Source organism: Oncorhynchus clarkii, chromosome 23 (genome assembly GCF_045791955.1).
Source record: "Oncorhynchus clarkii lewisi isolate Uvic-CL-2024 chromosome 23, UVic_Ocla_1.0, whole genome shotgun sequence".
NCBI lineage: Eukaryota > Metazoa > Chordata > Actinopteri > Salmoniformes > Salmonidae > Oncorhynchus > Oncorhynchus clarkii.
The window spans coordinates 58,646,376-58,661,375 of NC_092169.1; the positions used below are offsets into that span (position 1 = coordinate 58,646,376).

The following is a 15,000-nucleotide window of genomic DNA, read 5'->3' on the forward strand; positions in this document are numbered from 1 at the left end:
GTATGATACTGTACTGTATGATACTGTATGGTACTGTATAGTATGGTACTGTATGGCACTGTATGGTATTGTACTGTATGATACAGTATGGTATGATACTGTATGGTACTGTATGGTACTGTATGATACTGTGTTGTACCCTATGATACTGTATTGTACTGTATGGTACTGTATGATATGATACTGTATGGTACTGTATGGTACTGTATGGTACTGGGTGGTACTGTATGGTACTGTATGGTACTATATGGTATGGTACTGTATGATACTGTATTGTACCCTATGATACTGTATTGTACTGTATGGTACTGTATGGTACTGTATGGTATGGTACTGTGTGGTACTGTATGGTACTGTGTGGTACTGTATGGTACTGTATGGTACTATATGGTATGGTACTGTATGATACTGTATTGTACCCTATGATACTGTATTGTACTGTATGGTACTGTATGATACTGTTTGGTACTGTATGGTAATGTATGGTATGGTACTGTATGGTACTGTATGGTATGTTACTGTATGACACTGTATGATACTGTATGGTATGGTACTGTATGATACTGTATGGTACTGTATGATACTGTATGATACTGTATTGTATGGTACTGTATGGTACTGTATGGTAATGTATGGTATGGTACTGTATGGTACTGTATGATACTGTATGGTATGGTACTGTATGATACTGTATGGTACTGCATGATACTGTATGATACTGTATGATATGATACTGTATGGTACTGTGTGGTACTGTATGCTACTGTATGGTATGGTACTGTATGGTAATGTATGGTATGATACTGTATGATACTGTATGGTACTATATGGTACTGTATGGTATGATACTGTATGATACCTGTATGGTACTGTATGATACTGTATGGTATGGTACTGTATGGTACTTTATGGTACTGTACTGTATGATACTGTATGGTACTGTATGATACTGTATGGTACTGTATGGTACTGTATGGTACTCTGCGGTACTGTATGGTACTGTATGGTACTGTACTGTATGATACTGTATGGTACTGTACTGTATGATACTGTATGGTACTGTATGGTACTGTATGATACTGTACTGTATGATACTGTATGGTACTGTATGGTACTGTACTGTATGATACTGTATGGTACTGTATGGTACTGTACTGTATGGTACTGTATGGTGCTATATGTTACTGTACTGTTTGATACTGTATGATACTGTATGGTACTGTATGGTATTGTACTGTATGATACTGTATGGTATGGTACTGTATGATACTGTATGGTACTGTATGGTATGGTACTGTATGGTATGGTACTGTATGATACTGTATGATACTGTGTGGTATGGTACTGTATGGTATGATACTGTATGATACTGTATGATACTGTGTGGTATGGTACTGTATGGTATGCTGCTGTATGATACTGTATGATACTGTATGGTATGGTACTGTATGATACTGCATGGTACTGTGTGGTATGGTACTGTATGGTACTGTATGGTACTGTACTGTATGGTACTGTGTGGTATTGTATGGTAGTGCACTGTATGTTACTGTACGGTACTGTACTGTATGGTACTGTGTGGTACTGTATGGTACTGTATGGTACTCTGTGGTACTGTATGGTACTGTACTGTATGATACTGTATGGTACTGTATGATACTGTACTGTATGATACTGTATGGTACTGTATAGTATGGTACTGTATGGTACTGTATGGTATTGTACTGTATGATACAGTATGGTATGATACTGTATGGTACTGTATGGTACTGTATGATACTGTGTTGTACCCTATGATACTGTATTGTACTGTATGGTACTGTATGATATGATACTGTATGGTACTGTATGGTACTGTATGGTACTGGGTGGTACTGTATGGTACTGTATGGTACTATATGGTATGGTACTGTATGATACTGTATTGTACCCTATGATACTGTATTGTACTGTATGGTACTGTATGGTACTGTATGGTATGGTACTGTGTGGTACTGTATGGTACTGTGTGGTACTGTATGGTACTGTATGGTACTGTATGGTACTATATGGTATGGTACTGTATGATACTGTATTGTACCCTATGATACTGTATTGTACTGTATGGTACTGTATGATACTGTTTGGTACTGTATGGTAATGTATGGTATGGTACTGTATGGTACTGTATGGTATGTTACTGTATGACACTGTATGATACTGTATGGTATGGTACTGTATGATACTGTATGGTACTGTATGATACTGTATGATACTGTATGGTACTGTATGGTACTGTATGGTAATGTATGGTATGGTACTGTATGGTACTGTATGATACTGTATGGTATGGTACTGTATGATACTGTATGGTACTGCATGATACTGTATGATACTGTATGATATGATACTGTATGGTACTGTGTGGTACTGTATGGTACTGTATGGTATGGTACTGTATGGTAATGTATGGTATGATACTGTATGATACTGTATGGTACTATATGGTACTGTATGGTATGATACTGTATGGTACTGTATGGTATGGTACTGTATGATACTGTATGGTATGGTACTGTATGATACTGTATGGTACTGCATGATACTGTATGATACTGTATGATATGATACTGTATGATACCTGTATGGTACTGTATGATACTGTATGGTATGGTACTGTATGGTACTTTATGGTACTGTACTGTATGATACTGTATGGTACTGTATGATACTGTATGGTACTGTATGGTACTGTATGGTACTCTGCGGTACTGTATGGTACTGTATGGTACTGTACTGTATGATACTGTATGGTACTGTACTGTATGATACTGTATGGTACTGTATGGTACTGTATGATACTGTACTGTATGATACTGTATGGTACTGTATGGTACTGTACTGTATGATACTGTATGGTACTGTATGGTACTGTACTGTATGGTACTGTATGGTGCTATATGTTACTGTACTGTTTGATACTGTATGATACTGTATGGTACTGTATGGTATTGTACTGTATGATACTGTATGGTATGGTACTGTATGATACTGTATGGTACTGTATGGTATGGTACTGTATGGTATGGTACTGTATGATACTGTATGATACTGTGTGGTATGGTACTGTATGGTATGATACTGTATGATACTGTATGATACTGTGTGGTATGGTACTGTATGGTATGCTGCTGTATGATACTGTATGATACTGTATGGTATGGTACTGTATGATACTGCATGGTACTGTGTGGTATGGTACTGTATGGTATGATACTGTATGGTACTGTGTGGTACTGTATGATACTGTATGGTACTGTGTGGTACTGTATGGTATTGTATGGTATGGTACTGTATGGTACTGTATGGTATGATACTGTATGATACTGTATGGTACTATATGGTATGATACTGTATGGTACTGTATGGTACTGTATGATACTGTATGGTATGGTACTGTATGGTACTGTATGGTACTGTATGATATGATACTGTATGATACTGATACTGTATGATACTGTATGGTACTGTATGGTACTGTATGGTATGTTACTGTATGACACTGTATGATACTGTATGGTATGGTACTGTATGATACTGTATGGTACTGTATGATACTGTATGATACTGTATGGTACTGTATGGTACTGTATGGTAATGTATGGTATGGTACTGTATGGTACTGTATGATACTGTATGGTATGGTACTGTATGATACTGTATGGTACTGCATGATACTGTATGATACTGTATGATATGATACTGTATGGTACTGTGTGGTACTGTATGGTACTGTATGGTATGGTACTGTATGGTAATGTATGGTATGATACTGTATGATACTGTATGGTACTATATGGTACTGTATGGTATGATACTGTATGGTACTGTATGGTATGGTACTGTATGATACTGTATGGTATGGTACTGTATGATACTGTATGGTACTGCATGATACTGTATGATACTGTATGATATGATACTGTATGATACCTGTATGGTACTGTATGATACTGTATGGTATGGTACTGTATGGTACTTTATGGTACTGTACTGTATGATACTGTATGGTACTGTATGATACTGTATGGTACTGTATGGTACTGTATGGTACTCTGCGGTACTGTATGGTACTGTATGGTACTGTACTGTATGATACTGTATGGTACTGTACTGTATGATACTGTATGGTACTGTATGGTACTGTATGATACTGTACTGTATGATACTGTATGGTACTGTATGGTACTGTACTGTATGATACTGTATGGTACTGTATGGTACTGTACTGTATGGTACTGTATGGTGCTATATGTTACTGTACTGTTTGATACTGTATGATACTGTATGGTACTGTATGGTATTGTACTGTATGATACTGTATGGTATGGTACTGTATGATACTGTATGGTACTGTATGGTATGGTACTGTATGGTATGGTACTGTATGATACTGTATGATACTGTGTGGTATGGTACTGTATGGTATGATACTGTATGATACTGTATGATACTGTGTGGTATGGTACTGTATGGTATGCTGCTGTATGATACTGTATGATACTGTATGGTATGGTACTGTATGATACTGCATGGTACTGTGTGGTATGGTACTGTATGGTATGATACTGTATGGTACTGTGTGGTACTGTATGATACTGTATGGTACTGTGTGGTACTGTATGGTATTGTATGGTATGGTACTGTATGGTACTGTATGGTATGATACTGTATGATACTGTATGGTACTATATGGTATGATACTGTATGGTACTGTATGGTACTGTATGATACTGTATGGTATGGTACTGTATGGTACTGTATGGTACTGTATGATATGATACTGTATGATACTGATACTGTATGATACTGTATGGTACTGTATGATACTGTATGGTATGGTACTGTATGGTACTGTATGATACTGTATGGTATGATACTGTATGATACTGTATGGTACTGTATGGTACTGTATGATACTGTATGGTATGGTACTGTATGGTACTGTATGGTATGGTACTGTATGGTACTGTATGGTATTGTACTGTATGATACTGTATGGGACTGTATGATACTGTATGAAACTGTATGGTATGATACTGTATGGTACTGTATGGTATGCTACTGTGTGGTATGATACTGTATGATACTGTATGATACTGTTTGGTATGGCACTGTATGATAGTGTATGATACTGTATGATACTGTATGGTACTGTATGATACTGTATGGTATGGTACTGTATGGTACTGTATGATAATGTATGATACTGTATGATACTGTACGGTATGGTATAGTATGATACTGTATGGTACTGTATGGTACTGTATTATACTGTATGGTATGATACTGTATGGTACTGTATGGTACTGTATGATACTGTATGGTATGGTACTGTATGGTACTGTATGGTATGATACTGTATGAAACTGTATTATACTGTATGATACTGTATGATACTGTATGGTACTGTATGACACTGTATGGTATGGTACTGTATGGTACTGTATGGTATGGAACTGTATGCTACTGTATGATACTGTATGATACTTTATGGTATGGTACTGTATGGTACTGTATGATACTGTATGGAATGGTACTGTATGGTACTGTATGGTATGGTACTGTATGGTACTGTATGGTACTGTATGATACTGTATGGTACTGTATGATACTGTATGGTACTGTATGATACTGTATGGTATGATACTGTATGATACTGTATGGTATGGTACTGTATGATACTGTATGGTATGGTACTGTATGGTACTGTATGGTACTGTATGATACTGTATGGTACTGTATGATACTGTATGGTATGATACTGTATGATACTGTATGGTATGGTACTGTATGATACTGTATGGTATGGTACTGTATGATACTGTATGGTATGGTACTGTATGATACTGTATGGTATGGTACTGTATGATACTGTATGGTATGGTACTGTATGATACTGTACTGTATGGTACTGTATGATACTGTATGGTACTGTATGGTATGATACTGTATGGTACTGTATTGTATGGTAATGTATGGTACTGTATGGTGTGATACTGTGTGATACTGTATGGAATGGTACTGTATGGTACTGTATGGTATGGTACTGTATGGTACTGTATGGTATGGTACTGTATGGTACTGTATGGTACTGTATGATACTGTATGGTATGATACTGTATGATACTGTATGGTATGGTACTGTATGATACTGTATGGTATGGTACTGTATGATACTGTATGGTATGGTACTGTATGGTACTGTATGGTACTGTATGATACTGTATGGTACTGTATGGTATGATACTGTATGGTACTGTATTGTATGGTACTGTATGATACTGTATGGTATGGTACTGTGTGATACTGTATGGTATGATACTGTATGGTACTGTATGGTATGATACTGTATGGTACTGTATGGTATGATACTGTATGGTACTGTATCGTACTGTATGGTATGATACTGTATGGTACTGGATGGTACTCTATGGTATGATACTGTATGGTATGATACTGTATGGTATGATGCTGTATGGTACTGTATGGTATGCTCCTGTGTGGTATGATACTGTATGATACTGTATGGTACTGTATGGTACTGTATGGTATGGTACTGTATGGTACTGTAAGGTGCTGTATGGTATGGTACTGTGTGGTATGGTACTGTATGGTACTGTGTGGTATGATACTGTATGATACTGTATGGTACTGTATGGTATGGTACTGTATGTTACTGTATGGTACTGTATGGTATGGTACTGTGTGGTATGGTACTGTATGGTACTGTGTGGTATGATACTGTATGGTATGGTACTGTATGGTATGGTACTGTATGATCCTGTATGGTACTGTATGGTACTGTATGGTATGGTACTGTATGGTATGGTACCGTATGATACTGTATGGTACTGTATGGTACTGTATGGTATGGTACTGTGTGGTATGATACTGTGTGGTATGGTACTGTATGGAGGAATATTTGAAAATTATTGCACAAGGTGTCCATGTATCTGGACAGACAGGCTTGTAGACATCCAGTCAGGTACTAGCCTCGGTTCTGTTCTGACCTGCTAGAGAGAGGAATGAGGAATGAGATTTAATTGATTGAACAATACGTTTCCATCCAGCCATGCTGTCATGCATGAACAATCACGAACAAGAGGGGCTGTCTGTGTAGGAGAGAAAGGGGTGAGAGAGGGTGAGAGAGAGAGAGAGAGAGAGAGGGGGGGGGGGTGAGAGAGAGAGAGAAAGAGAGAGAGGGGGGGTGAGAGAGGGTGAGAGAGCAGAGAGAGAGGGGGGGTGAGAGAGAGAGAGAGAGAAAGAGTGAGAGAGGGGGTGAGAGAGGGTGAGAGAGCAGAGAGGGGGGGGGGGTGAGAGAGAGAGCAAAAGAGAGAGAGAGGGGGTGAGAGAGGGTGAGAGAGCAGAGAAAGGGGGGGGTGAGAGAGAGAGGGGGGGGGTGAGAGAGAGAGAGAAAGAGAGAGACAGAGAGAGAGAGGGGTGAGAGAGAGAGAGAGAGAGAGAGGGGGGGGGGGGTGAGAGAGAGCGAGAGAGAGAGAAAGAGAGAGAGAGGGGGTGAGAGAGGGTGAGAGTGCAGAGAGAGAGGGGGGGTGAGAGAGAGAGAGAGAGAGAGAGAGGGGGGGTGAGAGAGGGTGAGAGAGCAGAGAGAGAGAGAGAGAGAGAGAGAGAGAGAGATGTTGGGAGAGGGAGAAATAGAGAGAGAAATAGAGAGTAGAGTTTTAGAGGGAGACAGGGAGGAGAGAGAGGGAGAAAGGATGATATATTACTGTGCAGTCGGTGCCTTAGACAGACATTTAATACCAGCAGCAGCATCTACTAATTCCTGCTCTTAAAAGATTTGTCTGGAATAGATGAAAACTATTTATTTTTTAATCTCTTTCATGAGTTCCTTTCTTCTTCGGCACTAAGGTTAGGGTTTGGCTGTACTGTTATTACGTTTCCAGAGTACAGTAGTGTTCAGGTTTCTGACAGGGAGTTAGTATGCTGGGAATTTAATTATCCGCTCTGGGAGCCTAACATGGTGTAGACTAGGTTTATATTAACATAGTGTAGACTAGGTGTCAAGTTACCTCCTCTACCTCCTCTATCTCCACCTCCTCTACCTCCACCGCCTCTACCTCCTCTTCCATTACCTTCTCTACCTCTACCTCCTCTGCCTCTCTCTACCTCCTCTACCTCCTCTACCTCTTCTTCCACTACCTCCTCTATCTCCTCTTCCACTACATCCTCTTCCTCTACCTCCTCTACCTCCTCTTCCAAGACCTCCTCTGCCTCTCTACCACCTCGACCTCCTCTACCTCCTCCAACTCTACCTCCTCTACCTCCCCCAACTCTACCTCCTCTACCTCCACCTCCTCTGCCTCTCTCCACCTCCACCTCCTCTGTCTCTCTCTACCTCCAACTCCTCTGCCTCTCTCTACCTCCTCCACCTCCTCCACCTCCTCTGCCTCTCTCTAACTCCTCTACCTCCTCTACCTCCACCTCCTCTGCCTCTCTCTACCTCCACCTCCTCTGCCTCTCTATCCCCCTCCACCTCCTCTACCTCCACTACCTCTACCTCTCCCTCCACTTCCTTACCTCCTCTACCTCCTCTATCTCCTATCCCTCCTCTACCGTTACTTCCTCTACCTCTACCTCCTCTACCTCCTCTACCTCTTGGACCTCCACCGCCTCTACCTCCTCTACCCCCTCTATCTCCTATCCCTCCTCTACCGTTACTTCCTCTATCTCTACCTCCCCTACATCCTCAACCTCCTCTACCTCACCTACCTGCTCTACCTTCCCTACCTCCTCTAACTCCTCTAGTGCCTCTACCTCCAATCCCTCCTCTAACTCCTCTACCTCATCTTCCTCCTATCCCTCTCCCTTACCTCTTCTACCTCCTCTACCTCCTATCCCTCCACTTCCTCCTCTACCTCCTATCCCTCCTATCCCTCCTCTACTTCTACCTCCTCTATCTCCACTACCTTCTCTACCTCCTATCACTCCTCTACCTCCTCTACCTCCTCTACCTCCTATCCCTTCACTACCTCCGCTACCACCTCTACCGCATCTACCTTCTCTTCCTGCTATCCCTCTCCCTTACCTCCTCTACCTCCTCTACCTCCTCTGCATCCTCTACATCCTCTTCCTCCTCTACCTCCTCTACATCCTCTTCCTCCTATCCCTCTCCCTTACCTCCTATACCTCCTCTACCTCATATCCCTCCACTTCCTCCTATACCTCCTATCCCACCTCTACCTCCTCTACCTCCTCTACCTCCACTACTTCCTCTACCTCCTATCCCTCCTCTACCTCCTCTACCTCCACTACTTCCTCTACCTCCTATCCCTCCTATCCCTCCTCTACCTCTACCTCCTTTACCTCCTCTACCTCCTCTACCTCCACTACTTCCTCTACCTCCTATCCCTCCTCTACCACCTTTACCTCCACCACTTCCTCTACCTCCACTACTTCCTCTACCTCCTCTACCTCCTATCCCTCCTCTACCTCCTCTACCTCCACTACCTCCTCTACCTCCACTTCCTTCTCTACCTCCTATCCCTCCTCTACCTCTACCTCCTCTACCTCCACTACCTCCTATCCCTCCACTTCCTCTTCTATCTCCTATCCCTCCTCTACCTCCTCTACCTCCACTACTTCCTCTACCTCCTCTACCTCCACTTGCTTCTCTACCTCCTCTACCTCTACCTCCTCTATCTCCTCTATCTCCTCTACCTCCTCTACCTCCAAAACCTACACTACCTCCTATCACTCCTCTACCTCTACCTCCTCTACCTCCACTACCTCCTCTCCCTTCTATCTCTCCACTACCTCCTCTCCCTCCTCTACCTCCTCTATCTCCTATCCCTCCTATCCCTCCTCTACCTCCTATCCCTCCTCTACCTACTATCCCTCCTATCCCTCCTATCCTACCTCTACCTACTCTACCTCCTCTACCTCCACTACCTCCTCTCCCTTCTCTACCTCCTCTATCTCCTCTACATACTCTACCTAATCTACCTCCTCTACCTCCTCTACCTCCTATCCCTCCTATACCTCCTATACCTCCTCTACCTACAATCCCCCTGCAACCTCATCTCCACCTCTTCCTCCTCTTTTCTCTTTTTTTTGTATCACTCAACAAGTATGTTGCCTTGGGAACAGAGTCTTTCTGAAGAGTTATTGCTTATATTCATCCAGGTACTGCTCTGAGGATTGAAGTGCTGTTGAGCAGAATGAACATCTGCCAGCCAGTCTCCGTAATGTTTGGGAGGCCACGCCAATGAAACACAATATAACTTGATTCAACGGTGGTTGACGTAGCAGCATGAAGTATAGAGGAGCTCTGATAAAAGCCTCTTGGTTGTATTGATCACAATGAGTAGAGAAAAGGGGATTTGATACACTTCAGTGTCTCTGCAGTTTGACTTCCTTTTCAAACAGTAGTGGACAATACAGCAGGCAGCAGAGGAGAATACGTCTGAAAGGAACTAAGAGGTCACGTAGGCAGGCTTCGTTTTGTGCTGACAGACAGAGACAGTCCGTTATCTTCTGTCCTCTCTGTTCGCTCTCTCTCTCTCTAAACCTCGCTCTCTCTCTCTCTCTCTCTCGCTAAACCTCTTTCTCTCTCTCTCTCTCTCCTTCACTCTCTCTCTCTCTCTTTCTCTCTCCTTCACTCTCTCTCTCGCTCTTTCTCTCTCTCTCTCCCTCTCTCTCTCTCTCTCTCTCTCTCTCTCTCTCTCCCTCTCTCTCTCTCTCTCTCTCTCTCTCTCTCTCTCTCTCTCCCTCTCTTTCTCTCTCTCTCCCTCTCCTTCACTCTCTTTCTCTCTCTTTCTCCCTCTCTCTCTCTTTCTCTCTGTCTCTGTCTCTCTCTCTCTCCCTCTCTCTCCCCCATCTCTCTCTCTCTCTGTCTGTCTCTCTCTCTCTGTCTGTCTCTCTGTCTGTCTCTCTGTCTGTCTCTCTCTCTCTCTCTGTCTCTCTCTGTCTCTCTGTCTGTCTCTCTGTCTCTCATCTCTGTTTGTTCAGCTCCCCCTTGACCGTTTACCGTTGTTTTCTTCCTGTCACTGTACATGACATACATCAGGGTGTCTTTATTTAGAAAGAGCTTGATGTCACAAAACACGTTTTCTGCTGAGACCAGCAGTAACATGGACAAGTCAAGGAACTCCCTATGTCTGTCTGTGTGTCTGCAACCAGTCCAGAACACAAGGAACTCCCTATGTCTGTCTGTGTGTCTGGAATCACTCCAGAACACATCATGTTTTTCTTCCAGAGGTCCTGTCCGTGTGTCAGCGTGTAGTGTGTCTCTGTGTGTGTGTCTGAGTGTGTGCCATGCATGCTGCAACCCTCTCAGTAAGCACATCCTCTAACTGTTCTCTGTCCAAAAGGATGGGACGGTCTCTCTCTCTCTCCCTCTCTCTCTCTCTCTCTCTCTCTCTCTCTCTCTCTCTCCCCTCTCTCTTTTGTTTTGACAAACAGGGACAGTCCATTATTTTCTGCCCTCCCTCCCTCCCTCCCTCCCTCCCTCCCTCCCTCCCTCCCTCCCTCCCTCCCTCCCTCTCTCCCTCCCTCCCTCCCTCCCTCCCTCCCTCCCTCCCCAAGGGGCTTTTTTTAGCATGGAAAACATATGTTAACGTTGCCAAAGTGAAATAAACAATAAAAATGAACAGTAAACACAACACTCACAGAAGTTCCAAAAGAATAAAGACATTACAAATGTCTCTCTCTCTCTCTCTCAATTTCAATTTGAAGCAATTTATTGGCATGGTCAACAAATGTTTACATCGCCAAAGCAAGTGAAATAGATAATGAACAAAGGTGAAATAAACAATAAAAAACTAACCCTGTGGTGTTTTACCTAATATAGGGGGAGTTTATCAAAATTGGATTTGTTTTTAAATTCTTTGAGGAATGGTTAAAAACCTCTTACTTCTACCCCCTCCTTTTTCGAAAATTCTGTTAAAAATCACCCAACTTTTCAGCGTCCTGCTACTCATGCCAGGAATATAGTATATGCATATGATTAGTATGTGTGGATAGAAAACACTCTGAAGTTTATAAAACTGGTTAAATCACGGCTGTGACTATAACAGATCGTGTGTTTCATTGAAAAACGCAAGAAAAACTGCTCTCTGAAAGCTAAAAATAATTTCCATAAGTCACTTTCATGGGTTGTTAAAAGGGGACAAAATTTAATATCGACCTGCATGCAATTCATACAAATTCCACACGATGTCGCCATTGTCGTCATTTTCAATTGAATTAATTGTTGGAAAATCCATCTATCTGGCATCCGTTTCTTCCAGTCTTCACCCGGATGTTGTTAATGTGTACATGGGCAGCCATTGATTTGCAAACGAGGAGCTATTGAATATACATCGCCCTGTAATCATTTTGATAGATTATAAACGTTTACTAATACCTAAAGTTGGATTACAAAAGGATTTCGAAGTGTTTTGTGAAAGTTTATCGTCGACTTTTTTCATTTAAAAAAATTACGCAGCGTTTAAAAACGATGTTTTTTTCTGAATGACACAGCTTCCATACAAAGCTATTTTGGGTATATATGGACCGATTTAAACGAAAAAAAGACCCAATAGTGATGTTTATGGGGCATATAGGAGTGCCAAGAAAGAAGCTCGTCAAAGGTAATGAATGTTTTATATTTTATTTCTGCGTTTTGTGCTGCGTCGGATAAGCAGAGTCTTTGTTTACGTCGCATTCATGCATTTTCAGGTGGTGCATGCTATCAGATAATAGCTTCTCATGCTTTCGCCGAAAAGCATTTTAAAAATCTGACTTGTTGGCTAGGTTCACAACGAGTGTAGCTTTAATTCAATACCCTGCTTGTGAATTTTGATCAAGGTTTGAGTTTAAACGAGTACATTTAGCATTTAGCGTAGCGCATTTGCATTTCCAGGTGCCTACTTGAGACATATGCGTCTCAAGTAGAATCAAGAAGTTAAAGGACACAAGATAAAATAAATAAGCATAAATATGGGTTGTATTTACAATGGTGTGTGTTCTTCACTGGTTGCCCTTTTCTCGTGGCAACAGGTCACAAATCTTGCTGCTGTGATTGGTCACTGTGGTATTTCACCCAGTAGATATGGGAGTTTATCAAGATTGGATTTGTTTTCAAATTCTTTATGGATCTGTGTAATCTGAGGGAAATATGTCTCTCTAATATGGTCATACATTGGGCAGGAGGTTAGGAAGTGCAGCTCAGTTTCCACCTCATTTTGTGGGCAGTGAGCACATAGCCTGTCTTCTCTTGAGAGCCATGTCTGCCTACGGCGGCCTTTCTCAATAGCAAGGCTATGTTCACTGAGTCTGTACATAGTCAAAGCTTTCCTTAATTTTGGGTCAGTCACAGTAGTCAGGTATTCTGCCACTGTGTACTCTCTGTTTAGGGCCAAATAGCATTCTAGTTTGCTCTGTTTGTTTGTTAATTCTTTACAATGTGTCAAGTAATTATCTTTTTGTTTTCTCATGATTTGATTGGGTCTAATTGTGCTGCTGTCCTGGGGCTCTGTAGGGTGTGTTTGTGTTTGTGAACAGAGCCCCAGGACCAGCTTGCTTAGGAGACTCTTCTCCAGGTTCATCTCTCTGTAGGTGATGGCTTTGTTATGGACGGTTTGGGAATAGCTTCGTTTTAGGTGGTTGTAGAATTGAACGGCTCTTTTCTGGATTTTGATAATTAGTGGGTATCGGCCTAATTCTGCTCTGCATGCATTATTTGGTGTTCTACGTTGTACACAGAGGATATTTTTGCAGAATTCTGCGTGCAGTCTCAATTTAGTGTTTGTCCCATTTTGTCATTTCTTGGTTGGTGAGCGGACCCCAGACCTCACAACCATAAAGGGCAATGGGTTCTATAAACGTAAGAAGTATTTTTAGCCAAATTCAAATTGGTATGTTGAATTTCATGTTCCTTTTTATGGCATAGAATGCCCTTCTTGCCTTGTCTCTCAGATCGTTCAGCTTTGTGGAATTTACCTGTGGCGCTGATGTTTATGCCGAGGTATGTCTGTGCTGGTTTGGTTCGGTAGACATGGATTGGGACGCTGCTGTCATCAGAGGAAAAACAGTGAGGTGTCATGGTGATGGAGTTGGAGACTGGTCCGATATAACAGTGGACCCTGGTCAGATATAACAGTGATGGAGGTCAGATATAACAGTGATGGAGGTCAGATATAACAGTGATGGAGGTCAGATATAACAGTGATGGAGGTCCGATATAACAGTGGACCCTGGTCAGATATAACAGTGATGGAGGTCAGATATAACAGTGATGGAGGTCAGATATAACAGTGATGGAGGTCAGATATAACAGTGATGGAGGTCAGATATAACAGTGAACCCTGGTCCGATATAACAGTGATGGAGGTCAGATATAACAGTGATGGAGGTCAGATATACCAGTGGACCCTGGTCAGATATAACAGTGATGGAGGTCAGATATAACAGTGATGGAGGTCAGATATAACAGTGGACCCTGGTCAGATATAACATTGATGGAGGTCAGATATAACAGTGATGGAGGTCAGATATATCAGTGGACCCTGGTCAGATATAACAGTGGACCCTGTTTCGATATAACAGTGGACCCTGGTCAGATATAACAGTGATGGAGGTCAGATACAACAGTGATGGAGGTCAGATATAACAGTGATGGAGGTCAGATATAACAGTGGACCCTGGTCAGATATGCCAGTGATGGAGGTCAGATATAACAGTGGACCCTGGTCAGATTTAACAGTGATGGAGGTCAGATATAACAGTGGACCCTGGTCAGATATAACAGTGATGGAGGTCAGATATAACAGTGGACCCTGGTCAGATATGCCAGTGATGGAGGTCAGATATAACAGTGATGGAGGTCAGATATAACAGTGATGGAGGTCAGATGTAACAGTGATTGAGGTCAGATATAACAGTGATGGAGGTCAGATATAACAGTGATGGAGGTCAGATATAACAGTGGACCCTGGTCAGATATAACAGTGATGGAGG

General features: G+C 41.9%; 1 protein-coding gene across 1 annotated transcript in view; it reads left to right on the forward strand.

Moving 5' to 3' along the window:
* Nucleotides 1–15,000, forward strand: part of LOC139381327 (disintegrin and metalloproteinase domain-containing protein 12-like) — a 234,947-nt gene that overhangs the window by 52,446 nt on the left and 167,501 nt on the right. The gene's annotated exons all lie outside the window — the stretch shown is intronic.